At 36.2% G+C, this 26,984-nt stretch overlaps 1 long non-coding RNA gene across 1 annotated transcript in view; it reads right to left on the bottom strand.

The window, feature by feature from the left end:
* LOC109025927 (uncharacterized) overlaps positions 1-26,984 on the bottom strand; it is a 234,895-nt gene that overhangs the window by 42,920 nt on the left and 164,991 nt on the right. The window contains exons 5-6 of the long non-coding RNA XR_008677808.1: positions 15,006-15,097; positions 14,703-14,917 (exon numbers count right to left, since the gene is read on the bottom strand). This is a non-coding gene — a long non-coding RNA (uncharacterized lncRNA). The remainder of the gene's footprint in view (positions 1-14,702; positions 14,918-15,005; positions 15,098-26,984) is intronic.

The following is a 26,984-nucleotide window of genomic DNA, read 5'->3' as shown; positions in this document are numbered from 1 at the left end:
AAAACAGTATGGCTGAGAGTTCAAAGGACCTATTTGCGCAATTACCCAATCATAGGATACTGATCCAATGACCTTACTGTTGTGTGTCTCCACCTGCATCTCTAAATAAAAGAAAGTAATTTAACCAGATGTTTTAAGTGCCCAGTCTAGCTCTACATTTCTATGATACTGGGCAGGAAAAAAAATTTGTAAAGTAATTTAACCCATCTAACCCTTAGTATCAGAGAAAATAGAGCATTTCTAATGGTGAAATATCTTTAGCATAGACAAGTATTATTCAGAGATTTTATAAAATGCTCCCTCTTTCTAAAAAACATGATGTAGGATTCTGTTTTAGAGTGTGAATTACAGTCCTGTTTGAATTCAAGGAATAAATTAGAATAGCTTCTAGAATTTCAGAAACCGGTACAATTTCCAAAAATAAATAAATAAATAAAAGAACTAAGGGCTACTTTATTTTTCAGTAAAAGATATTAAAAAGAAAATAAAACCATCAATAAACACTATTACGACTAAAATTTCTTTGAAGAAAGAACATTTAGTATAAAAATTAAGAAGCACATGTTCATAGGGTAGAGAATATAATTTATGTTGCATACTTTATTAAAAGCTCATTCATTTTCCTAATTTATTTCATTTGTCCATTAACGGGGAAGACATTATCTCGGACTAGCATAGATCAGAGAACTGGCTTTTGAAAAACTGGTAGATTAGATGACCTCTCACTTTCTGTCTCTTAATCCCTTCTTCCCCTTAAATCGGTTTAATTATCCTGCAAAAATAGAACCACAGCAGTGGCTTATGCAATTTCTTCTTAATGGGGCATTTTCTCCATCCCTTAGTTTAACTTTATTCTATTCGACTGAACATTGTCATTGACTTTCTATAAAGTTAATCGTTTAGATATCTTTGGTTAAGTACATCTCAGGATTCGTAATCAAAATACTGGCCATGGATGGCAGAACTATTTGTTGCTTGTGTTTCTTTTTGCTACAGATAGTTAAGTACAAACTTTTCTTTTCAGCTGTGGCTGGCACTGCTGTGCCAGTGTCCCATAGCATTCAGAATAGAGTATTTGGATAACAAGTACAAGCCACTTTTGCCCTTGTTCTGTCACTTCTCTAAAGCTTCAGAAGGAAAAAAGGCAGAATACAAAACATAAAAGTCTTCTTGCCTCATTTGTGTGTTTGATTTGGAATCCCATTATAGTTGTATAATGGCCACCACCACCTTCTGTGAATGACCTTTGGAGACAATGACTATAGTTAGGATTTTCTTGAAGTTGAACCCCCAATTCTCTGTTGCTGACAAGGCCTTATCACATGGTGGCCGAGTTTGTGAGGCTCGTCTTTCAAAGGGGACCTGTCTCTATGAAGGAATCTGAGACAAGATACACACAGTTGACTACAAGCTATTTATAGGTTTCTTAGCAGACATGTATGCAATGTGCCAGCTCTTTAGAGCCAAAACACCAACATTAAAAAGAATTAATAAGTGGGTTTCATTGTGCACCAAGAGGATACCCGATTATATAAGAAAAGACACAAAGTCACATCACATGCAAGACCTAAATGACTTTAAACAGAGATTCATTTCTTGCTCACAGAAAGTTCAATCTACAGCTGGAGTGGGAGACAGAGGGATCCAGACTGACCAAACCATCATCTTCAACACGTGGCTCTGGGGATTATCCTGGGATCCTGGGAGACAACATCCAGCTGACACTAAGTAAGAGACCACAGGATTACACAGGTGGTTTTCTTTTGTTTTTTGTTGTTGTTGTTTTTTAACATGACTGAGGCATACAAGTGGTAAACATCAATTCTGCCCATATTTTATTGACCAGAATTTAGTCATGAGGCCTTACCTAGATGCAAGGAAGTTGGGAATGGACACACAGGCTCCAGGAAGCCGCCACTTCCGAGCCACGGCCAACCCACAAGGAAGAGAAGATCTCCAGGGCAGCCTGCCATCTTTACCACAGGGAATTTGCAGAAACTCTTGCCAGATGCAAAAATTAAAGCTGGGAAAAAACCAGTGAAGAAATTTGCCAAAACATTTGAATCATGAAATTGTGCATACTTATTGACTAATATAAAAACAAGTTCTAGAAAAACAACTTAACGGGCCAAAATATTATATAAATGATAACACTCATTGACCAGATTTTCTAATTTCCTCAAGCATTTATTGACTGCTCACATTTACAAGAAAATGCAGTGAAAATATAAAATACCACCCGTCCAATTTTTCTAGGCTCATATCCCTTAAGTGTATATTCCTTTTATGCCCAGTTGTCCAGTCCTCCATGTCTCCTTGTGCTTATTAAGTCCCAACATTTTCCTGAATTGGTAAGGCTCCAGAAACCTCTCTACTTATCCCCGTGCGGAAGATCCCTGACTCACGATGGGTCCACTTATCATTTTCAACTTGAGGATGGTGCAAAGTGATACACATTCAGTAAAAACTGTACTTTGAGTGCCCATAAAACCATTCTGTTTTTCACTTTTAGTATAGTGTTCAATAAATTACATGTACTATTCAACACTTTATTATAAAACAGGCTTTGTGTTAGACAACTTTACCCAGTAAGTGTTCTGAGCACATTTAAGGTAGGCTAAGCTAAGATGTGATGTTCTGTGGGTTAGGTATATTACATGCATTCTGACTTACGATATTTTTAATTTAGGATGGGTTTGTTGGGGTGTTACTTCATCTCTTTTTTTTTTTTGAGACAGAGTCTCACTCTGTCACCCAGGCTGGAGTGCAGTGGCACGATCTTGGCTCACTGCAACCTCCACCTCCCAGGTTCAAGCGATTCTTTTGCCTCAGCCTCCCGAGTAGCTGAGACTACAGGTGCCTGCCACCATGCCAGGCTAATTTTTTTATTTTTAGTAGAGATGGGGTTTTACCATATTGGCCAGGCTGGTCTTGAACTCCTGACCTCAGGTGATCTGCCCACCTTGGCCTCCCAAAGTACTGGGATTACAGGTGTAAGCCGCAGTGCTGGGCCATTGCTTCATCTTAAGGTGAGGAGCATCCGGCTAACCCTGCACATATATCCCTACACATAGGTGCCCTATGTCCTATGTCCAAAGGCAGGGGCTACACCTCTCCCTATTCTAGGCCCTCAATCATGCAAAGGTGCATTGATCCTGTGTGGTCCTTCCATGTCCTCACTCCTCTTAACCTTCTCAGTCAGATCCTCCATTCACACTCAGAGTAAGTTTCTGCTAACAGGTAAAGGAGTTACATTTTTTCAGGTAAATCTTAATTATAATTGAATTTAAAGCCCTTTAGCGTAAGACTCGGAACTAACCCAGACACAATTGCAAAGTGTTTTTGTGCTGGAGATTGAAGAATGACTCAGAGTTTACCACCTAGAGGGCTGGACTTTGGTCACCTTGACCTTGATGATGACAGTGCATGGAGCTTGTTATTTTAATTTTAAATTTGATATTAAGTTGATTATGTTGTATTTATAATCCTGCATTCTGTTATTTGGAAGAGAACAACTACATACCTAACACCACATGCTAACACTCACTGACCTGAGTTTGCCCTGCTGTGGCTGAGGTGGATGGGGTTTTCTAAATATAAAAATCATGTCGTCTGCAAAAAGAGACAATTTGACTTTCTCCCTTCCTATTTGAGTATGCTTTATTTCCTTCTCTTGCCTGAATGCCCTGGCGGGTGGATCACGAGGTCAGGAGATCGAGACCGTCCTGGCTAACACAGTGAAACCCCGTCTCTACTAAAAATACAAAAAAAATTAGCCAGGTGCGGTGGTGGGCACCTGTAGTAGTCCCAGCTACTTGGGAGGCTGAGGCAGGAGAATGGTGTGAACCCAGGAGGCGGAGCTTGCAGTGAGCCAAGATGGCGCCACTGCAGTCCCGCCTGGGCGACAGAGCAAGACTACGTCTCAAAAAAAAAAAAAAAAAAAAAAAAAAGAAACTCAAAACCACACAAAACCACACAATTATGTGGAAATTGAACAACCTGCTCCTGAATGATTCCTGGGTAAATAATGAAATTAAGACAGAAATCAAGAAGTTCTTTGAAACCAATCAGAACAAAGAGACAACATACCAGAATCTCTGGGACATGGCTAAAGCAGTGCTAAGAGGGAAATTTATAGCACTAAATGCTCACATCAGAAAGCTAGATAGAAAGGTCTCAAATCAACACCCTAACATCACAACTAAAAGAGCTAAAGAGGCAAGAGCAAACTAATCCAAAAGCTAGCAGAAGACAAGAAATAACTAATATCAGAGCAGAATTGAGGGAGATAGAGACATGAAAAACCCTCCAAAAAAATCAATGAATCCAGGAGCTGATTTTTTTGAAAAAATTAACAAAATAGATAGACCACTACCTAGACTAATAAAGAATAAGAGAGAGAAGAATCAAATAGACACAATAAAAATGACACTGACCCCACAGAAACACAAACTAGTATCAGAGAATACTATAATACATCTACCCAAATAAACTAGAAAATCTAGAAGAAATGGATAAATTCCTGGACACATACACCCTCCCAAGACTAAATCAGGAAGAAGTTGAATTCCTGAATAGACCAAAAACAAGTTCCAAAATTGAGGCAGTGATCAATAGCCTACCAACCAACAAAAAACCAAGGACCAGACAGATTCACAGCTAAATTCTACCAGAAATACAAAGAGGAGCTGAAACCATTCCTTCTGAAACTGTTCCAAACAATTGAAAAGGAGGTACTCCTCCATAACTCATTTTATGAAGCCAGCATCATCCTGATACCAAAACCTGGCAGAGACAAAACAAAAAAAGAAAATTTTAGGCCAATATCCCTGATGAACACAGGTGTAAAAATCCTCAATAAAATCCTGGCAAATTGAATCCAGCAGCACATCAAAAAACTTATCCACCACGACCAAGTTGACTTCATCCTTGGGATGCAAGGCTGGTCCAACATATGCAAATCAATAAATGTAATACATCACATAAACAGAACCAAAGACAAAAACCACATGATTATCTCAATAGAAGCAGAAAAGGCCTTTGATAAAATTCAATGTCCCTTCATGTTAAAACTCTCAATAAACTAGATATTGATGGAACATATCTCAAAATAATAAGAGCTATTTGTGACAAACCCACAGCCAATATCATATTGAATGGGCAAAAACTGGAACCATTCCCTTTGAAAACTGGTACAAGTCAAGGATGCTCTCTCTCACCACCGTTATTCAACATAGTATTGGAAGTTCTGGCCAGGGCAATCAGGCGAGAGAAAGAAATAAAGCGTACTCAAATAGGAAGAGGGAAAGTCAAATTGTCTCTGTTCGCAGACGACATGATTTTTATATTTAGAAAACCCCATCCACCTCAGCCACAGATCCTCCATTCACACGCAGAGTAACTTTCTGCTAACAGGTAAAGGAGTTACATTTTCTCAGGTAAGTCTTAATTATAGTTGAATTTAAAGCCCTTTAGCGTAAGACTCGGAACTAACCCAGACACAATTGCAAAGTGTTTTTGTCCTGGAGATTGAAGAATGACTCAGAATTTACCACCTAGAGGGCCGGACTTCTGTCAATTCGTCCATCTGATCCTCCATCCAGTTCTGCATCCTTACTGGAGAGACGTTGCAATCATGTGGAGGAGAAGAGTCACACTGGCTTTTTGGATTTTCAGTTTTTTGTTTTTTGTTTTTTGTTTTTGCTGATTCTTTCTCATCTTTGTGAGTTTATCTAGTTTTGATCTTTGAGGCTGCTGATCCTTGGAGGGCTTTTCTGTGGGTACTTTTTGTTGTTGTTGATGCTGTTGTTGTTGCTTTCTGTTTGTTTGTTTTTCTTTCAATGGTCAGGTCCCTCTTCTGTAGGGCTGCTGCAATTTTCTAGGGGTTCACTTCAGGTCCTATTCATCTGGTTCGCCCCCGCACTTGGAGATGTTACTCAAGGAAGCTGGAGAACAGCAAAGGTGGGTGCCTGCTCCTTCTTCTGGGATCTCTGACATAGACGGACACCAATCTGAGGCCTGTAGGATTGCTCCCCTGCCCTGTTCTGTTCTGTCCTTGAGTCTCTGGTTGGAGCTATTGGAGTTCCTGCAGGGAAGCCCCAACCAATGAGGAAGGATGGGTCAGGGTCAGGCCTGAAGAGATGCCCTGGCTGCAGCCTGCCACAGCCAGTGTGTTGCACTGTAGGGGACACATCTTGAGACTAAGCCCTCCATCCTCCCTGGCTTTAGCAGGGGAAAGTGCAGCCAGGAGCTGTAGAGATGGATGCTGTCCTTCCCCTGCCCAGGAGGCTTAGCATGTCAGTTGCGAGACCCAGTGCTGGCTGCTGCTCCTCCCCCAAGGAGTTCAAAGGGCTTAGACAGCATACAGCCGCAGCATTGGTGCCGGTTTTCCCTTCCGCTGGGAGTTCAGTAGGCTCCAGCTGAGAGGCTGTTGAGAATCTGCACAGCTCCAGGGTTGGGATGCTAGGCCCTGGTGGCGTGGGTTCGCAAGTGGAATCTGATCCATGAGTTGCACAATTCCGTGGTAACAGCACGGTTTCCTTGGCTGGGTAGCATGCTCACTCGCTGCCTTCCTTGGCTCGGGAGAGGGGGCTCCCCTGCCCATGTGGCTCTCAGATAGGCTTCCGCACCACACTGTTCTTCCTCTCTATGGATCGCACCAGCCTTCTAGTCAGTTCTGATGAGAGAACCTGGATACCTTGCTTGCCAGGGAGGGATTCACATGCTTATTATGGTACTTTTTTGAGAAAATTTAAACTTTATCAATTTTGTCTCTTTAATATGAAAATTGGGAAAAAATTATAAAAGTTAAAGCTTCTCTAGGGCTGAGGTTGTTATTTGTCATTCAATCTGTCTATCTGCAAATACAATGCATGATCATCCTGGGTATTCTGCAAATGTTTACTCATTGAAAAAATAAATTCCATCTTATATCCCTTCCTCCTTCTTCATACAAATATATTGATGTAGTAGTTGCTTATTAAATATTTCATTGACTTTTTAATCAACCTTTTATATGTCTTGTTTCTTCTATACTCCCAGTCTCTTACTGTTTGCAGCAACTCAGCATTTCAGAGAGTAATCAATAGTGGTGGAATTTGAACCACCATGATAAGCAGAATAGGAAACATTTTATTTGAATATCTACATTTTATATTATAAGCATCCTCTCCAATCTATTTGTGCAGCCAACTCTGCAAACACGCCTAACGTGATTTAATATAATCAAGATTCAGGACTGCCTTTATCCTGAGAGCAACATAGCTGTGGGTCTCCGATGACTCCTATTTAAGAACTCTTGGACTAAGCTGCCTTTGTCTGTATCAGGGTATTTGGATCACCGTCCTGAGTCCATCTTATGCTCACCTCCATGTCCAGCTGTCTTCTCAGTATCCTTATCTCTTCTGACATCTCTGATGCAAAGGGAGAAGTCCTCCCTACTTGCAGTGCTTTCTAGCTTTCTGTTTCTTTGTGTTTATAATCACTATGAAACTCTAATATGCCACAGTATATTTCTGGTATTTTGAGGTCAAATTGAAGAGTAAGAGTTAATGCAAAATGTTAATTAGATGACCTTTCAGAAGGCTTGATGGGATGTACAATACATTCTCCATTGTTTTTGCTTTAGTTGAAGATCAGTCAATTTTTTGTTTAGTAACCTGAACAGGCATAAAACTTCATTTTTGCCACGTCATGATTTTTTAGTCATTAGCTATGGTCTGATTATTGGACTTACTTGACATTATGCCTTGTCTTGAGATTTTCATTGATTTTTTTTTTCAAAGAAACCAGAAGCTCTTTCCATATTTTCTTTACAGTAGGCCTGAAGTATAAGAGCATACTTTTGAGAAATATCAATATTCATAAAGGTGCTGATAGAACATCTCTATCTCATTTTTTATTTTTATAGACAAAAAAAGGAAGCCAAAGTAATAGACCAATATTGAATTTAGAGAGATTTGTGGTATTTTAAAAAACCAAGCTGATGATTAAATAAGAAATAGTGTTGACCTGAGAAGAAAAATTCACTAGTGGGTAACCTTAAAGTAGATTATTTTAAAAATGCATATAAGCATTACTCTTCACATAAAAATATGCCACAGTAAAACACGATGAAGCTCCCACCATTACACTGATCACATAGGACAAGATGATTACTATACTTCTGGAAAGTGGTTGAGCCCAAGGAAAATGTACAGTTTTTAGACATTATATCAAATTATAATGAACACTAAATTGGTCCCTAAAGAAGAACAGAGATTATAAGAAGTATGCATAGATAGGAGGGAACAGAGCTCAATGCTTGGCCTTGGCAAATGTTGGGGGTTTGGGGACTGACTTTGAGTTTCAGACCCAAGGAATCACCTGAAAGGAGCTGTTCTGTTTCCATCAGACTGTTTTCCTGGGTCACTGCAAAGCCCTTAGCTCCCGTAGCTGCTGGGTGGAGGTTGAAGGAACTCTAGGAAATCTGACAGGCTAGATTCTGTGGAGGGCTGCCCTCACTATTGACTTTTCCTGGATGGCTCTGACCAGTCTTGCCAATTGAAGTTTTGAAGTTGGAGAGAGAAAACTCTCATTTATTTTTGTAATTACTTGTTACTCCACTTTCTTAATATCATTCTACAAATAATTTCTAAAACATATTATTTTCTAAGCACTTTTAACAAAGTGTCATCATTTCTACCTTAAAATGTATAGCATTTTCCTATAAATGCTTATCTTTTCTTGTGACCCATCCTCCTGGCTTCTATCTTTTCTGGATTTGCAATCTCTAATGGGATCTTGCCTAGAATGTCAGGTAGAGATCAATGACAGCTACCCAAGAAATACGATGGCTGATGGTTCACAACACCTTTTGGCTGGAAAGAAAATTTTCACAGATGGTACCACACACACACACATCCCCCTCTCCACAGGCACTAGTACTTCTTAATATGTCAGCTAATGTATTTATTAGAATAAAAATATAAATACATCATCTGTCTTATCACTATTCCTCTTTGTCCCTTAATTTCTGCCACCTTTATTAGCCCCTCCAAATATGGATATACTAATATATATGAAATACATATTATGGATATAATGCAAATAATAATATATATGAAATACATAATTCCATATATATTAGTATATTCATTATATGTGAAATACATAATTTCACACGAAATATGAAATAATTATATATATAGTATGTGAAATGTAAAGGAGTTACATTTTCTCAGATATATCTGTATTGGTATCTATATATCTATATTTATATCAATATTAATATAATCCAGAGTCAATATTGTACAATGTTCTAAAAGCAAATGTACCACCTATCAGGCTTTTAGCGGATAAGTAGTGTTTCTTTCTTCTTTTTTTTTCTTTTTTTTTTTTTTTTGAGACGGGGTTTCACTCTGTCACCCAGGCTGTACTGCAGTGGCACAATCTCAGCTCACAGCAGCCTCTGCCTCCTGGGTTTGAGTTCAAGCAATTCTCCCACATTAGCCTCCCGAGTAGCTGGGGTTACAGGGGCATGCCACCACGCCTGACTAATTTTTGTATTTTTAGTAGAGACGGGGTTTCATCACGTTGGCCAGGCTGCTCTCGAACTTCTGACCTCAGGTGATCCACCTGCCTCGGCCTCCCAGAGTGCAGGATTGCAGGCATGAGCCGCCGTAGTTGGCCAGTGTTTCTTTACTCTGCTGAAGTTGCCAAATCCTTTGAGCACAAGCTCAGTGGCAATATTTGACAGTTTAGGATTTATGCATTCCCTAGACTGCACAACTTGGCAATGGAAGAAGCCAGTTGCGAAGAGCCACAAACTACTTACCTTTCTCTTGCGCAAAGTCTTAAAGTGAGCGGATCTTGTTTAGGCCAAATAAAAAGTTAATACAACTTTGAAAGCTACATTAATGGGAAGAGAAGAGGACAGACAGAAAAGAGGAGGTGGGGTAGAGAAAGAAAAAGGAAAAGAGGATATTGAGAGAGAAGTAAAGAATCACCATTCTGTCCTCAGAAGGGTGTACAATCATGCCTTTCTGAGCACAATTGGAGAGAATTGGGTAAGAAGGAACAACAAACAGAAAAATAATAGCCTGAATTAAAAACTGACTTTTCAAATGTGTAACTTACCTAATGAAATGTAATACTTTCATCCTTTCTATTAAAAATCACAGATGTGTGTACATCTGCCTGGAATAACATACGGGACTCGTTTAGTGAAACCATTTGTTCTCCTTCTGAAAAAGTCTATAGCAATTCCGTATTTCATCTGAAAGCCTAGCTGCCTATTGATTTCAAGAGTAGCTTCTAGGGAGGCCCTCTGTGTGATTTGAGGACTGATGAGGAATCCATATGTCATGACAGTTCAGACAACAAAAAAAAAAAAAAAAAAGGAAAAAGGCTGACTGTAATTCTTTCTCTACTATAATTGTCGGTGAGTTTACAGTTAGTATACTAGACCAAATGATATAATTTGTAAACATGGTGAGTTACGGTTGTGATCTCAGGCCCCGAGGCCAACACAGTTTGTATTACAAGCTGACATTTCCAAATCCTTTAGAATTTAGCCTTTGGTTGCCCCATAGGAGTAAAAAAACCATAAACCTTTTGGAATCCATTGATTGGCCACGCTGAGATAAACACACAACTTTCTGAAACAGAAGAAACTGTTTATTTAAAGCCACTTTATTATTTCCACTAAAGAAAAATGGAAAACATTTAAAATATAGAGCATTTTAAAGGATTAAGTGGTGCTGATGTGTGTATGGACTTGCTAGCCCTGAATTGAAGTCTCAACTTTCAGATTCTTCTCCACCCACATAAAGTGGGGCAATCTGGCAAGGTTCTACCCAAGTGGGGAACACACCCTTCTTTATACTGTGATTGCATGTTATGGGTATGTAGTAAATTAAAGCTCAAGCAAAACAAGGAAACCTAGCACCCAAAAGAGCATGGCTAGTGCAAATACGGGAAATAAGGTTTTGCTAAATCTGAAAAGTATATTGCAAAGAGAAGCAGCTTGACCTCTTCAGTATGCATAAGGATCACCTAACAGCTTGCTAAAATGTGGACTTCAAACTCAGTAGCTTCAAACTTCAGTAGGCTTTGGGTAGGGTCTAAGAATCCACAGTTTTTTGTAAGCATTGCTAGTAATGCTGCTGGTCAATGAATCACACTGAAAAATATTTGAAAAGACCATTTTGATATGCATCATTCAAAAACACACGTATGAAACTTTCTATGTAAAATTTCTTTCAATTATTTATTTATTTATTACCTATGATTAATCTACTTATGTGCAAATTAGTAGAAAAGATTTACTCAAATGATGAGAAATCTTTATTTTCTTAAAATACATTTCAAGATAGTTTACAATGTTCAGAAACTATTAGGTGAACCAAGAAAATAAAAATGAGTAAAACTATGAAAATTGTCACTATTAACTTAATAAAGATTGCCAACATGGCATTTTTCCGGTAAAATAGTGAGCGATAGTTGCTTGAATATGGATTCTTTTTTGGCTCTGAATCAACATTTTAAATTGTTTTGCATGTGGAAAAATTTCATATGCTAAATTGCAAGTAAATAGGTCTATTTGTTTATTGGCTCATGTATATACATGAGCATGAGTGTCCTTAGATTTGTAGCTAATGCAGGACTAATGGTGATTACAATGTGTCTCTTAGAAATTAGAGGAGGAAGAAGAGAAGGAGAGGGAAGAGGCAGAGGAGAGGAAGGAGGAAAAGAAATCAAACTAACCTCCTCACACTAAATTTACTCTTATTTTGTGGTGTCCAGCCTCCAAGACGATACCCAGTGATCTCTGCCTCCTGGTATTTATGCCATTGCGTAGTTCCTTCCCATGTTGTATCAGTGGTGGGTTTAGGTAACAAATAGAACATGGCAGAAGTGATGGTTTGATGCCTCTGAGTCAGGGTTATGAAAGACATTGTGGTTTCTGCCTTGCTTTTTCTGAGAGTTATGGGGGGAAGCCAGAGGCAGTGTCTTGAAGACACTTAGGTAGCCTTCCAGAAAGGCCCGTGTGGCAAGGAATTGAGACCTCTAGACAACTGTCACGTGAGTTAACCAGCCCCAGTCAACCCTTCAAATGACTGTAGCCCTGGCTGACATCTTCACTGCAACTCTAAGAAAACCAACCAGCCAGAAGCACCAGTAGCTCTCATTTCCCTGACCCTTAGAAACTGTGTGTTATAATAAATATTTCTTATTTTAACCTTAAGCTTTGAAGTAATTTCTCTATGAAACAATAGAAAAAATAATACAATTTTCATTTAAAGTTGCTAGGTAAAATGTCTGTGATGGGGCTCTCAAACCATCTGCCATTTGACCTTGTGATGGCAGTGTTTAAGAAAAGGAAAAAGAGAAGGGAACTTACTTCATAAAATTTAGCATGTTTGTTCATTACCAATGGCTAATATATTTTGATACTCCAAGAAGAGAGATAATTAATAAATAAATTTTCTTTTGTACCATATTGCATAGAAAGTGTCAACATACTCCTTTTAAGTAAGAATACTTAACATTATGTGAAATTAAAGGCAAAACCACAGTCTTTGATAGAATTTTGTCTTGTTAATCACAAATCTAACTCTGTAACAGTCTCAAAAATAATATAAATATTAATTGCTTGTAATTTCACACCCATTCTTAATCATATGATTTTGAGTGAGGGGAAAAGATCACAAACCATAGATATTTCATCACCCTTCAATCTTGGAATTATACTACAATTCCTCATTTTTAATAAGTTCACTTTAAGAAATAGCTAACATATTTTCTACATCATCTTAGACTCTAGTTTGAAATTAAAGAACAGATGATCCCCAACAAGAAAAGATTATAACCTTTTGTTTAATCTTATAGCTTTGTGTTCCCAAATAGTCTTTTTTCTTTTTTTTTTTTTTGTGCCAGACAGTAGGTGCAGGACAGTGGGTGCAGCGCACCGTGCACAAGCCAAAGCAGGGCAAGGTATTGCCTCACCTGGGAAGCGCAAGAGGTCAGGGAATTCCCTTTCCTAGTCAAAGAAAGGGGTGACAGACGGCATCTGGAAAATCAGGTCACTCCCATGGTAATACGGCGCTTTTCTAACGGGCTTAAAAAACGGAACACCAAATAGTCTTACTAATATCTATAAATACATTTTTTATTTACAAAACATGTGGGGAAATTTGTTATGATCTTGATTATACTCAGTGAATCTTCAAAATTAGTTTGAAGTGTCACCAAATGTAACTCACATAAAAATATAGTTTTAATTTTGAACAAGTCATGTATTGCTGATGGATAGCCATAAAATGTATATTAAAATGTGGTGTAATGGTAATACCCTTTTTAAGAAGAAATTGAACCTCATCAAGGCAATTGAATCTATGAAGGTAACTTGTAACTAAAAATTAGGTGATTTAAAATATTGTAAAAACTAAGGTCAAATTTGGCAGACCTATGAGATGGGCAAAGGGTGCCCTACCTGCCCTTCCTTTCATGATACCTACACACCTGGAATTTTAGATTTCGAAAACCTTTCTCTTTAAAATATAATTCTCCTGTTCTCATAGGTTTTTATATTCTGCTACCAGACAACTATCTTAACAACTGAAGTAACTTAGACTGTTCTCATAAATACATTGAATGTGGATGCTACTTCCCTGACTCCTTCAAATTAAGGGTGTTTTGGGGAGCCAGATATCCTGAGGCCTTATTATTCGTAACATATATGCAATTACTTATTTCATGTGAATAAGCACAGGCCTACTAAAATGTTTTTCCAAATTATACATCTAAGTTTGAAACATCAATTAAATATTGATTGGCTGTTTTGATATTTTAGGCAAAACTGGGAGGACTTTTTTTTTTTTTTTTTTGAGATGGAGTCTCCCTCTGTCACCCAGGTTGAAGTGTAATGGCACGATCTCAGCTCACTGCAACCTCTGCCTCCAGTGTTCAAGTGATTCTTCTGCCTCAGGCTCCCAAGTAGCTGGGATTAGAGGTGCTCGCCAACATGCCCGGCTACATTTTGTATTTTTAGTAAAGATGGGGTTTTGCCACATTAACCAGGCAGGTCTCGAACTCCTGACCTCAGGTTATCCGCCTGCCTCGGCCTCTCAAAGTGCTGAGATTACAGGCATGAGCCACCATGCCCAGCCCCCTGAAAAGACTATTTCTATAAGAATATTTAAAGGATATCAATAGACATTTTATAATAGAGTTATTAACACCAGTTTCTATAGCATTAGAATACCAATGGCTTGGTAAATGTTTAAGGAAAACATCCGATGAAATCAAGAAAGCCAGTGTTTTCATATATAATTCATAAATATATATATATATATCAGACACATGTATATTATATTAAACACATATGTGTGTGTGTATATATATATATAATTTCAATAGGTAGTAACAAATAATTTATTTAACATTACTAATTGAGTTATTAAATTACGGTCAATACTGAAATGAATAGTGTAGAAAATTTTAAGTCTTGTGAAATTTTAAGGGCAACACAATCAAACTGTTGAACCATTATTACATTATTTTCTAAAATAATTTGGCCACGATGTAAACATAAACTCAGATGTTACAAATCATAACATTGCCATTTTTAAAACTTCATAAAGACTTTCCATCTTACTTGGAATAAAATCCACACTCCTTGCCATAGCTTACACAGACCCATATGATCTGGCCCGCCTCACCTCATGACCTTCTCTAGTAACGCTCACTTCCCCTTCCAATACTCCAGCCACGTTTGTCTTATTTTCTGTCCCTAGAACACACCGTACATATTCCTCCTCAGAGCACTTTGGATTTGATGTTTTTAACAAGGTACCACTGCTGCCTTTATTTACTGGATTTGCAATCTCTAATAGGGTTTTCCTCAGAATTCCAGGTACTGATCAAGTAGTAGCAACTGAAAAAAGAAAACAAAACAAAAATACCTTTTTTTTTAAGAGCAAACTTAATGATTCCAATATCTATTAGCAAAGAAGTAAACTTACAAGTTTTGAGCGGTGATCATGGCTTATTCTACTAGTGGATTCTGTCTCTCTCTCTCCTGCTCTCTCTCTTTCTCTGTTCTGCCAGCAGTAACCTGATAGAAAAACCAGACAATGACATTATAAGAATAGTACAGTATGGACTAAATATCCTAAAAAAAGATGCAAAAATTATTCACAAAAATTTGGCAAATTAAATTCAACATGATTAGTGGGGTTTATCCCTTGAATTCAAGGCTGGTTTAACATTTGAGAATAAATATATACAATTTACCATATTAAACTACATTTCAGGCTAGCTGTGGTAGCTCATGCCTGTAATCTCAGCACTTTGGGAGACTGAGGTGGGAAGATTGCTTGAGCCTAGGTGCTCAAGACCAGCCTAGAGAACAGAGCGAAAAGCTACTCTACAAAAAATTTAAAAACTAGGGGGATATGGTGGCATGTCTCTATAGTCTCAGATACTCTAGAGGCTGAGGTGGGAGGATAGCTTGAGCCCAAGAGGTCAAGACTGAATACTTTCCTACTAAGATTGGGAATAAGGCAAGAATGATGATTCTCACCAATCATTTTCAACATTGAACAGGAGGTCGTAGGAAGTAGCAATAAGACAAGGAAAAGAAATAAAAGGCCACAGATTGGAAAGGAAACAATAAAATCGTCTCTAAATGCAGATGACATAATTGTCTATAATTCCAAAGACTATGAAAAGGCTATTGAACTAATAAGAGAGCTTAGTAAGGTGTTAGGATACAAGGTCAACAGACAAAAATCAGTTGTATTACTGTATACTGTATGCTAGCACTACATAATCAGAATTAAGTTTTAAAAATACCACTTACAACAGCATAAAAATGCAAAATTCTGTACAGTAAAAACTACAAAGATTTGCTGAGTGAAATCAAAGAACACTTAATCAAACAAAGGGATTACCCTGGTAGCTCACGAATCACAGGTGTCAGTTCTCACTAACTGATGTATAGGTTCAGTGCAATTTTAATCAAAATTCCAGCAGGCTTTTTGGGTCATACTTGGCAAACTGATTCTAATTTATATTAAATTGCAAAAGACTAGACTAGTCAAAATAATTTTGAAAAAGAAAAACAGATTTGGATTAATTCATGCCATAAATAAATTGTAGTTTCTACAGGTTAGTCAGAGATATTTCTGCTATAAATTTCCACCAACAAAACATGCCATCAATTATGTATGTGTATATAAAAAGGCTGGTAAAAAATAGCATGCTAATAAATGCAAAGCCACACAATCCCTAGAAGATAGCATGGGAGGAAATCTAGGTGACTTTGGGTTTGGTGATGACTTTTTAGATGCAACACCAAAAGTACAATCCATGAAAGAAAAAAATCAATAAGTTGCACTTCGTTAAAATTAAAAACTTCTGCTCTACAAAAGACATTATGACAATTAAAAGACAAGCCACAGATTTGGAGAAAATTTTTGCAGAGCACATTTTATAAAGGACTAGTATTCAACATATACAAAGAACTCTTAAAACTCTACAATTAGAAAACAACCAACCTACTTTAAAAAAAATGGGCAAAAGATTTAAACAGAAATTTCACCAAAGAAGATATATGGATGCAGATAAGCACATGAAAAGATGTTCAGCATCATATGTTATTAGTGGATTGCAAATTAAAACAACAGTGAGATACCACTATGCATCTATTAGAATGGCTAAAATCCAAAACATTAACAAGAAATGTTCTTATGGAACAAAAAAGAATTCTCATCAATGGTGATAGGAATGTTAAATAGTACCACCACTTTGTAATTCTGTTTGGCAGTTTCTTACCAAATTAAATGAACACTTAATCATATTATCCAGCAATTACACTCCTTGGTATCTACCCAAATAAGTTGAAAACTTCTGTTCACACAAAAACCTGCACATAGATGTTTATAGCAGCTTTATTCATAATTGCCCAAACTTGAAAGAACCAAGATGCCCTTCAACAGGTAAGTGCATAAACGAATTGTGCTACATATGTACAATAAGATACTCTTCAGCAATGATAAGAAATGAGCAATCAAGCTACAAAAAGACATGGAGAAACTTTAAATGTATATTGCCAAGTGAAAGACACCATTCTAAAAAGGCTATGTAGTATGTATTCAAGCTTTATGACATTCTGGAAAAGGCAAAACTATGGAGACAATAAAAAGATCAGTGTTTGAAAGGGACTCCAGGGGAGGGAAGGAGGGATGAATAAGTGGAGTGCAGGGGATTTGGGGGATAGTGAAACTATTCTGTATGATCCTGTAGTGTGGTAGATACATGCCACTATACATTTGCCAAAACCCATGGAATGTATAATGTAAAGAGTGAACCCTAATGTGAAATATAGACTTTGGTTAATAAAAATGTATCAATATTGACTTACCAATTGTAACACATGTAATACACTAATGCAAGATATTAATTATAGGGGAAACTATTGAGGGAGCAGTGAGAGAATAAGTAGGAGCTCTGTAGTTTCAGTTAATTTTATCTGCAAACTGAAACTTCTCTAAAATATAAAAAATAATTACAGAGACAGGAAAAAGCATGCTGCTGTCATGGTGACTTACTAAAAAAAAATAAGGTAAACACATAGGGTGTTAAAAGGGAGCTTGAAAATTTGGAAGGAGCCTGCATTCTCAAAAGAGTCTTGAAATAAATTTAAAACCTTTGGAGGTGATAGTAAAGACAGAGAACTAAGAAAAATTGCTGTTCCCATAAAACTCAATGTCTAAAATGTGCTTTTGATGAAATAAGCACTAAGTCTATTTTATAGATGTTACCTTAATTTAATAATATATAGTTCCGCATTTAAATAAGGATTATCTGAAGATATTATAATTCCTATACTAAAAGGGGCTTTACGTATATTATCCCCAAATCTCATACAAGAAGTTAGTACCACTCCATTTCATAAAGAAGAAAACATAGATTTTAGGTTAGATCGACCCAGATTTGAAACCTACTAGCTGGGTCGCTCTAACCTAAAATCTATACTTTTCTTTAAAGAATAAATGGAAATTTCAGGAGCCATGAAAGCCAAGTTGTGGAGAAATATTTGGGGGCAGGTGGAGTTTCTCCAAATCCACAAGATAATAATTGCATTGTCAAAATCATGTTGGGTAGCAGGAATAACTTCCAAATAAGCTGAAGGCTGATGTTTGGTCATAGAAAAATGATATCATTGGATAATAGAATTAATTTCTGAATGAGAAAACTAACGTCCTTTCCAATATTCGGCTGCCTTATTTGATGAGACTTATAATTTCCCCTAATATCCATTTTCCCCCTTTTTCTTTTGTGAAAAGGGCCAGCCTAGTCTTCACAGAGGTATGTGGCTGCTCTTCCAGAGACTACATTTCCCACCCTTCCTTGCAGCATATGTTGTCATGTGACTTAGTTCTGGACAGTGAATGAATAGAACTGATGTGTGACCCTTTTGGGTCACGTTCTTGAAAAAAAAGGCGCTTGCTCTCTACCCCCTTCCTCTGCTGGAATGTAGATGTGTGGTGGTTATGAAGTGTGGTAGGAGCGAGCCAGCTTTGGCCATTCTTACGAGAATAAACAAGTAAAATCGGAGGAACCTGAGGCGGTGGATGGCCTTACAAAGCAAAGATGCTCCACCTGCCAGGACCACCCACCAACTCAGAGTTTACATGAGAGAGAAATAAATCTTCTACCTTGCTCAAGCCACTTTCATTTAGTTTTTGTTAAGGCAGCCAAAACAATCCTGAAATTAATACCTCCTAAGTCCGATTTTAGTGTTGTCACCCTTGGATATTTATTACACTTAACTATTTACCCTGTTCACTAATTTATCAAAATATATTCATTCCTTTTTATAAGAATGAACAAGATGGATATTTTCAATCGGTATTGATATAGCTTGATTAGGAAGTTTTGATTTCAGGTCCATAGACTACAGTTGATATACTATAAACTGAGTATTCCTTATTCTAAACACTTAGAACCAGAACTGTTTTGGATTTTGCTTTTTTTCGGATTTTGGAATATTTGCAAATACATCATGAGATAGCTTGGGGATGGGACTCAAGTGTACACACTAAATTCACTTATATTTTATGTACATCTTATACATGTAGCCTAAAGATTATTTTATACAATATTTTAAAATAATTTTAGGCATGAAACAAAAGTTTGTGTTAAGTACTTATGTGTGAAATCTATTTCCGGCATTATGGTGGCACCCCAAAAGTTTCGGATTTGGGAGCACTTCAAGTTTCAGGTTTTCAGATTAGGGATGTTCAATCTGTATTACTGTTCTCATAAATCTAATTGACTAAAACTTACAAGAGGTTCAATTTCCACTTTCACAGACAGCGTTTATATATGCTACGTGAAAAGCACATCATTATTGTTGGTTTCTTTACTGTTAGGTTGGGTAAGAATCAGTTGAATTGGTTTAGCCTACCTTGACAGATTTTTCCTCACTCTTCTGACTTACTGGAAACCAGTCCAGTCAATAAAAACAATTTCTCCAATGCAACCAGTTGAAAAATGTCTGTTAATTTCTGAAATATCTTGAACTGAGACTAGAGGTAAGAAAGAGGTAATCAGGGGATTTGGAACGGGTTTATTGGACCCAAATTCATGTTGTAGTGAGGATATTTATCACAGCTGTAATTATAGGATACTTTTTTTTTTATATAGCCTCAGAACTTGCTTCATCAAAAGCATTTTCTGTTTTTTAGTATCATGCTAAATCTGACTAGGTCATTTTATTTATCTCCAGGCTCTCTCTCTGCTTATTCCCAGCATAGAGGCTAAGGGTTTGCTTTTAATTCAACTATTCCCAAATGGAACACTTGCTGAAGTTAAAAATGAATATGTCCTCATTTTCTTGCATGGTTAACACTAAGTAAACTTAGGTAAAATTTTGATAAATATAATTCTTTTGAGTGATGCACCAGATAGGTCACCCACTAGGAATCTAATTTTACTCTCATTAATTAATATGCTTTTGAATTATTTGCAGTGTTATCCATACACATTCAAACCAATATTGGACATTTCAATTAGCTAGAAGAGATTGCCATGTCTTATTTATTCAACAACTAATTTTTTTTCCAAGGTGAATGGAAGTAGAGGCTAATCAAAATATTATTTGAAGTTTCCCTGTTTTAGTCCCCTTCTGGTCTATTAGATGCTTTAAATGTCTTGACTCACAAGCTCAGTTAAAATATTTCATCTTAGATATTTCCCTTCAACTTCCCTATCCCCATCCCAATCTTATCTTAATTCCTTTTAGAATCTGGAAATTTTCTTTCTTTCTTTCTTTCTTTCTTTCTTTCTTTCTTTCTTTCTTTCTTTCTTTCTTTCTCTTTCTTTTCTTTCTTTTTTTTTTCCTTATTCCTGCTGCGTTCTTTAGGTTTGTCTAGATCACCTAGATTTCTTCACTTCAGTACTTCAGTTTAATAAGAAATACATGTGTCCTTTTCTGATTCCTAGCTTCCACTAAACTAAAATTAGTGTAGTGCTTTGAGATTGGGGCCCATTGTTAAAACACCATGTTTGTAACACCTTACTCCTTCTACACTGAAGTAACTAAATTGCACAATTTTCAACTATAGACACACTGATTTTATTGAGTAGTCAAAAAGTAGATACAAGAGAGACATAATTGGTTGCCACATTGAAAAGCAGAAATACAGTGAAATCTTAAAATGGTTATAAAATGAATGTGAGAGGCAGTATTGCACAGTGGACACTGTAACCGGTCCCTCCACACCGCTCTGTGTCTCAGGTTTTGCTTGTTAAAATTTTGATTAAATACAAAATAACATTTCTAAGTAATCAAAAGGTATGAGAGTGATACAGCATTCATTCTTGAATGTACTATTCACTTATCTAGTTCAAGAAAGTAAAAAACTTGGTCTGTGAAGCTCCTTACGTGCCCTGCCTGAATCCCATCTTTCTCCCTCTCTCAAGAAGTTACTTTAGCTTGAATTTTAGAAACTTAATATCACAGGCTCTCTATTTTTTTGTTCTTAACCTATAAAATGAATATAATAGATAATTCAATAACCCCATCAAATATACGGTTAAATATTAAATATAGTATTTAATAGGGTTTTGGATAGTAATAGATTAGTTTTTATTCTAGGTGTTACAGGTAAAACACCTGGCATTTGACTTAGCAGATAAATCAATGAAAATGGCTATTGTGACAACAGTGATAGTAATGATGGATAAGCTTAATATTGTCATGTTTACTGTTGCTTTTGTTCATCTTTATGTTCAACAAAACATCAGACTACTTGTTAGTTTCCTTTAAGGCATCCTGAAAACACAAGACTTACCTATTTTTTTAAGGTAGATAACTTCTGCTACACCAGTGAAAGACTCCTATAAGAATGCATACATATAGAGGGAGGAAATCTTGGGATCCAGGAACTTTGGGAAACCAAGATCTCTTGTGAGTTTATAGAAAAATCAACTGGATTCTGCAGAATTTTTTTATTCATCACAAATTTGTTTCAAACATTTCAAAATTTGTGAGCCACGCTTTCAACCTAAGGTGATGTTTTAAATCTGTGGATAATATTAGCACACTTGTGGTTGAGATTTCATTGCATTTACCTCTCCTTTGTGCTCACCCAGAAAACAATTATTTTCAATAATGCTTCTGTCTCTTGAACTGGAAATTATACAATCATAATCAAAGTGCTCAAAATGACCAACTCACATATTAATCTGACAAAGCCAAAGAAAATCATTTTAAAGGGCTATGGAATATGAAACTATACAGATGAGAGAACAATTGTATTCATGCAACTCCTTTGGTTGGAAAAATTATGCTTTGGGCATGAGTCAGAAAATGATTTTAAAAAGCATTCAAATGTCACTTGTGGTCAATTTCATTGCCTCTGGATAAAAATCACACACATCACCATATCTTAGAGAATAGTGACTCTTTATCGCTTTTCAAAAATCTCCATGTAACACACATTCATAAAACTACACACATCATAGGCCCAAATTTGGATGAATTTTTAGAAGGTGAATACCTCCAAGTTACCATTCACTCAGATCAAGAAACAAACATCTTCAGCACTGTACTGACTGTTTTTAAATATGCATTTCTGATCATGTTTCTCTTGCTGAGCAAGAAGGTAAAAATCAAAACCTCTGTCTATAATGCTTGGATTAAAAAAAAAGATTTAGTCAAATAATCTCTTGCCATACCAGTTGATAAATTTGATCAATCACAGCTGATTTACTATTGAAAATGATGACCTTTTACCAGGCACTTATATTGATGGAGAAAGTTGGATCAAATGCACAAAGATGATCAATTTTTTATTGATTTATGTGTACACAGGACCAGCCAGTAAGTATCATAGAATATCATACTTGTCATTGGCTTGATGATTTGGTTTTGTATCTATAATGAGGCCAAAATATAATTTCATGCCTTGGCCAAAGAATGAATATTTGGCCACCTTTCTTTGAGTCAGTCTCTCTCTCTCTCTCTCCCTCTCTCTGTCTCAGATTTATGTTCGTGGGTAAAGTTGTATTTGATGGATAACCTCTTCCTCTTTTTCATCAAATTTAGATGGTAAAAAGTACATTTAGTAGAATAATATCAACCCACATAAAAATCTGATTATTGTGAGTTTCATTTTAAAGAAAGGTTTTACAAATTCATTTAAAATATGTGTTATCTTTTTTTCTCTTTAAATATGGTTTTTGGCCAGGCACGGTGGCTCATGCCTATAATCCCAGCACTTTGGGAGGCCGAGGCAGGAAGATCACTTCAGGTCAGGAGTTCACTTCAGGTCAGGAGTTCAAGACCAGCCTGGCCAACATGGTGAAACCCTGTCTCTACTAAAACTACAAAAAAATTAGCTGGGTGTGGTGGCACCCACCTGTAATCCCAGCTACTCGGGAGGCTGAGGCAGGAGAATCGCTTGAGCCCAGGAGACGGAGGTTACAGTGAGCCGAGATCACGCACTGCACTCCAGCCTGGATGACAGAGCAAGACTCCATCTCTGAATTAATAAATAAATAAAATAAATATGGCTTTTGTTATATGTGGTATATGAAATCTTTTGTAAAGCGACTTTGAGAAATCCTTTTGTTAAGCTATCCTGAAACAAGTATTTGGATGTTGTTGCCTGGTAGTCATCTCGTGGCACAAAAGGATCTAACAGAGAAGCAGCTCATGTGAATGAAAAGTGTCTTTAAATTTATATATATATTCTAGCTCCAGCTTCAGAAAGCATGGACAGTTGTTCACCTCTGTTCAAGAGAAGAATAAGGATTAGCCCATTTTGGCTGAAAAGTGTCAGTAGCATCCATGAAAATATAACTTTTTCTATGCCTGTTGAATTCTAAAGACAGATGAAAGGTGGGATCAGGAAGCCAAAAAGGGGGCATTTTTTCTTCATCTCAACAAGAGTATTACGCTTGGTAAGCAGAGATGGATAGAGACAGAGATAGAGATAAAGGAATGATAGAGAGATACAGAGAGAGAGAAAATTAAGAGCAGTTAAAATCAGTGTATTTCTTCGTACCCTCTCTCCAGATATATTTAAATAGCAGGCCATTTGTCTGTTATTAAGAACATTACATGCCCTTCATTTAATAAATTATCCTTCCTATGGCAAACATTAAAAAACCAACAATTAGTACAAAATGCAGATTCATAGTATGAAAATGTATTGCAAACCTTAAACATAATTTTTTAAAGCTATAAAAATCACTATTTCAAATATTAAAATATGGATATTCATATATAATGTTCATATAATACGATGAATAAACATGCATATTGTATAATTTGTAAACATGTGGTATATGGAGGTCTCCATTTTTAATTTTCTATTATAGAGCTAATGAAAAATTAAATGTTCAGTTTGGTTTAACAAAACTGAACATTACAAACATGTTTTCGATAAATAGTGAGTTCCATTCTATCTTACGTCCCTAGATTCCATGCCACTTCTCAGAAGTAGCAATTATCAAGAGTTGTCAAGGCCTGTCTTCACAAAATCTTTCCATGAAATTATGGAACACATGCTTATATAATCAACATAGTGGGTTTAGGTCACAGTCCATAAATTAACATATGCAGGAAATATTGTACTTATTTCCCTAGAACCAACTAAATATCAACATCTAGCTTCCAGCCAACTAGGAAATTCAAATTAAGTCATCCTCTGCAAAGGGATGTTTAATAAAGCTAAAAACCTCCTTCTGTTAACCTCTTTCAGACTCCCCAGTTCCCTGTCCAGCATCAGAGTATGAGTTCCCAATTCTAACAGGACCCATAAACATCTCCTCCTTCCTAAGAGTCGGTTTTATAAATGTGTGTCCATTATATTACCATGCTTACATTTTATTAATCATTTTTAAGATCTGCTAATACCCTTAATATGTAAAGAAGTCTTACAAACTAGTATGAAAATAATACTTATAAATCAATATAAAAATTGTGCAAGTCAATATAAAAAAGATAATTTCAAAAAATTAAAAATGGCCAATGCACACACAACATCAGCCTATTACTAGTTTTCAAAGAACTGTAAGAAGATGCCTGTTCCCTATTAAATTTTGCAAAGATTAAAATAATCTCATTAACTTGTGTGAATGAGGTTACATAGATATAGTTATAGCGTGCACTTTAGTTGAGAATATGTATTCATACAATCTTTATGAAGAGCGGCTGGCTAGATGACAACAACATGTAGAAATTTGTCCTGAGGAATAATCATGGTTAACCATAAAAATATTTGTTAAGAAAGGTATTTTTAAAAGAAAAAAGCCTAACAATCAATGATTAGTTAAATTATTATATAAAGTAATAGAATAAGTTTAATTAAAACCGGTTTTTATAAACTATTAATATAAAAATATTCAAGACAGGTTTTTTTAAAAAGAGCTTTTAATACAAGTTTTATAAAATACATATTTGTGCTAAGAATAAGGTAGACAAATAACAGGATGTTAATAACATGCTAAGTATTCATATATTTTGAAATTTTCTCTATTTTTCAAATTCTCTTAAAAGATTTATATATTTCTCTGTCATTATGGGAACAAAAAACCTTCAAATCACAGTGAAACCACACAATTATTATTGTAAATAAATGAACATAGGTTTTAGATCACTTTTATATTTAGTTAAAGTAATTAAGTACACAGGTTCAAAAATATTATTATCTGCCTCCCTCCCATACTTTTTGTTGTTGTTGTTGTTGAGATGGAGTCTCACTCTGTGGCCCAGGCTGGAGGGCAGTGGTGCGATCTCGGCTCACTGCAAGCTCCTCCTCCTGGGTTCACGCCATTCTCCTGCCTCAGCCTCCTAAGAAGCTGGGACTACAGGCGCCGCCTCCACGCCCGGCTAATGTTTTTTGTATTTTTAGTAGAGATGGGGTTTCACCGTGTTAGCCAGAATGGTCTCGATTTCCTGACCTCGTGATCCGCCCGCCTTGGCCTCCCAAACCGCTGGGGTTACAGGCGTGAGCCACTGCGCCCGGCCGCCTCCCTCCCGTACTTCTTGCCATCAAATCCCATTCTCTAGGAGTAAACGCTTATAACTCTGTTAACTTTTTTTTTCTGATACTTATTTTCACTTGTCTAGATAATATGCTTCAACCTGTTGGTCTTGTTTATTGATTTTAACATATTTATATTGCTATCTTCTGTTTACTTAAAAGATTCCAGTGTAGATATATCTCAAGTTATTTTGTTGATAACATTTGAAATATTAGGTATTTTACTATGGCAATTAATATCTTTATTTTTTTTTTTACTACACCTCACTTTACAAAATGAGGTCTGTAGTTAAGCCTAATTATTTTTAGCTCTCTAACTACTCTCCCTCAATATCTTTTCAACTTCTAGTATCAGAATTTTTTTCTTTTGCACTATCAAGGTTAATTATATTGTTTTTTTCATATGAATGTAGTCCTATTTTTTATACTTTTTATAAAATTATCTTTAAAAGTTTAAAATAAACAAATATATTTTATAAATAAATCAATAAAAACGTTTCATTATTTTGACAATATAAATATTTCATAACAGAGCTAGTCTTCCATTTTTGTTTCCTTTATTTTCATTTGATTTTATTCCTTCTTGTGTAGCTTTGAGTTTTCCCTGTAGTCTCTAATTGTCTTTCTATTCGTTTTTTCCTAATTTGCCTTTGTATTGTACTGTCATTCTTCTCATTTATTATATAATAAAATAATACAAAATTCAATGTAAAAGACAACGTATATAGAATTAATATTAGAGTCATTCTTATGTATTTTTCCTTTTTTATTTTTTATTTTCTCTAATTTTGCCAGCAGAGATAGACTGCCAGGAGAAGACTCTGGTTTCTTGCTTTAGGGACTGAATTTTCCTGGAAGATACTTTCCATCTCCACAAAATTGCTTACAAAAACTAAATTTACTGTGGACTTAGTTTTATGTTTCTAATAAAAGAAAAAACGAGTGCATATGGAAAAAAATATGAGGAAAGATTATTCGTATGTTAATGGAACCTCTAAATGTATATTTTTAAAAAAACAGATAAGCCTCATATCCTGCCTCCTCAGAGGCCTCTGTAGAGCAATAATAAAGAGTCCTAAAATCATTGAAAAACATAATGAATAATTTTTTTTACAAAGAGATGGCCTGTATGATAGGAATGATCAGAACATATTTCTACAGAGCTGATGGAACAGTAGAAATTGCTAAAGCAGTACATGGAAAACCACAGAGACGGATAAATCCAAAGAATGAGCCAATTTACCTTGCAGAAAACAGAAAAGAGACACAAAGCTGAGGAGGAAAATAGAAAGCAGAAAAATAAAGATGTGAGAGCGGCATTGGGCTGAAACTAGGGGGATGAATTGAAAGCCTGAATTGAAAGTCTGTGTATGGAGGGTTCTCCCTCCCACTACACCCTATTTTTTTTTTTTTTCAGAGAACGTCTTCAGCTATAGAAAA

The sequence above is a fragment of the Gorilla gorilla genome, chromosome 11 (genome assembly GCF_029281585.2).
Source record: "Gorilla gorilla gorilla isolate KB3781 chromosome 11, NHGRI_mGorGor1-v2.1_pri, whole genome shotgun sequence".
Taxonomy (NCBI): domain Eukaryota; kingdom Metazoa; phylum Chordata; class Mammalia; order Primates; family Hominidae; genus Gorilla; species Gorilla gorilla.
This window is presented reverse-complemented; position numbering and strand designations above follow the sequence as displayed.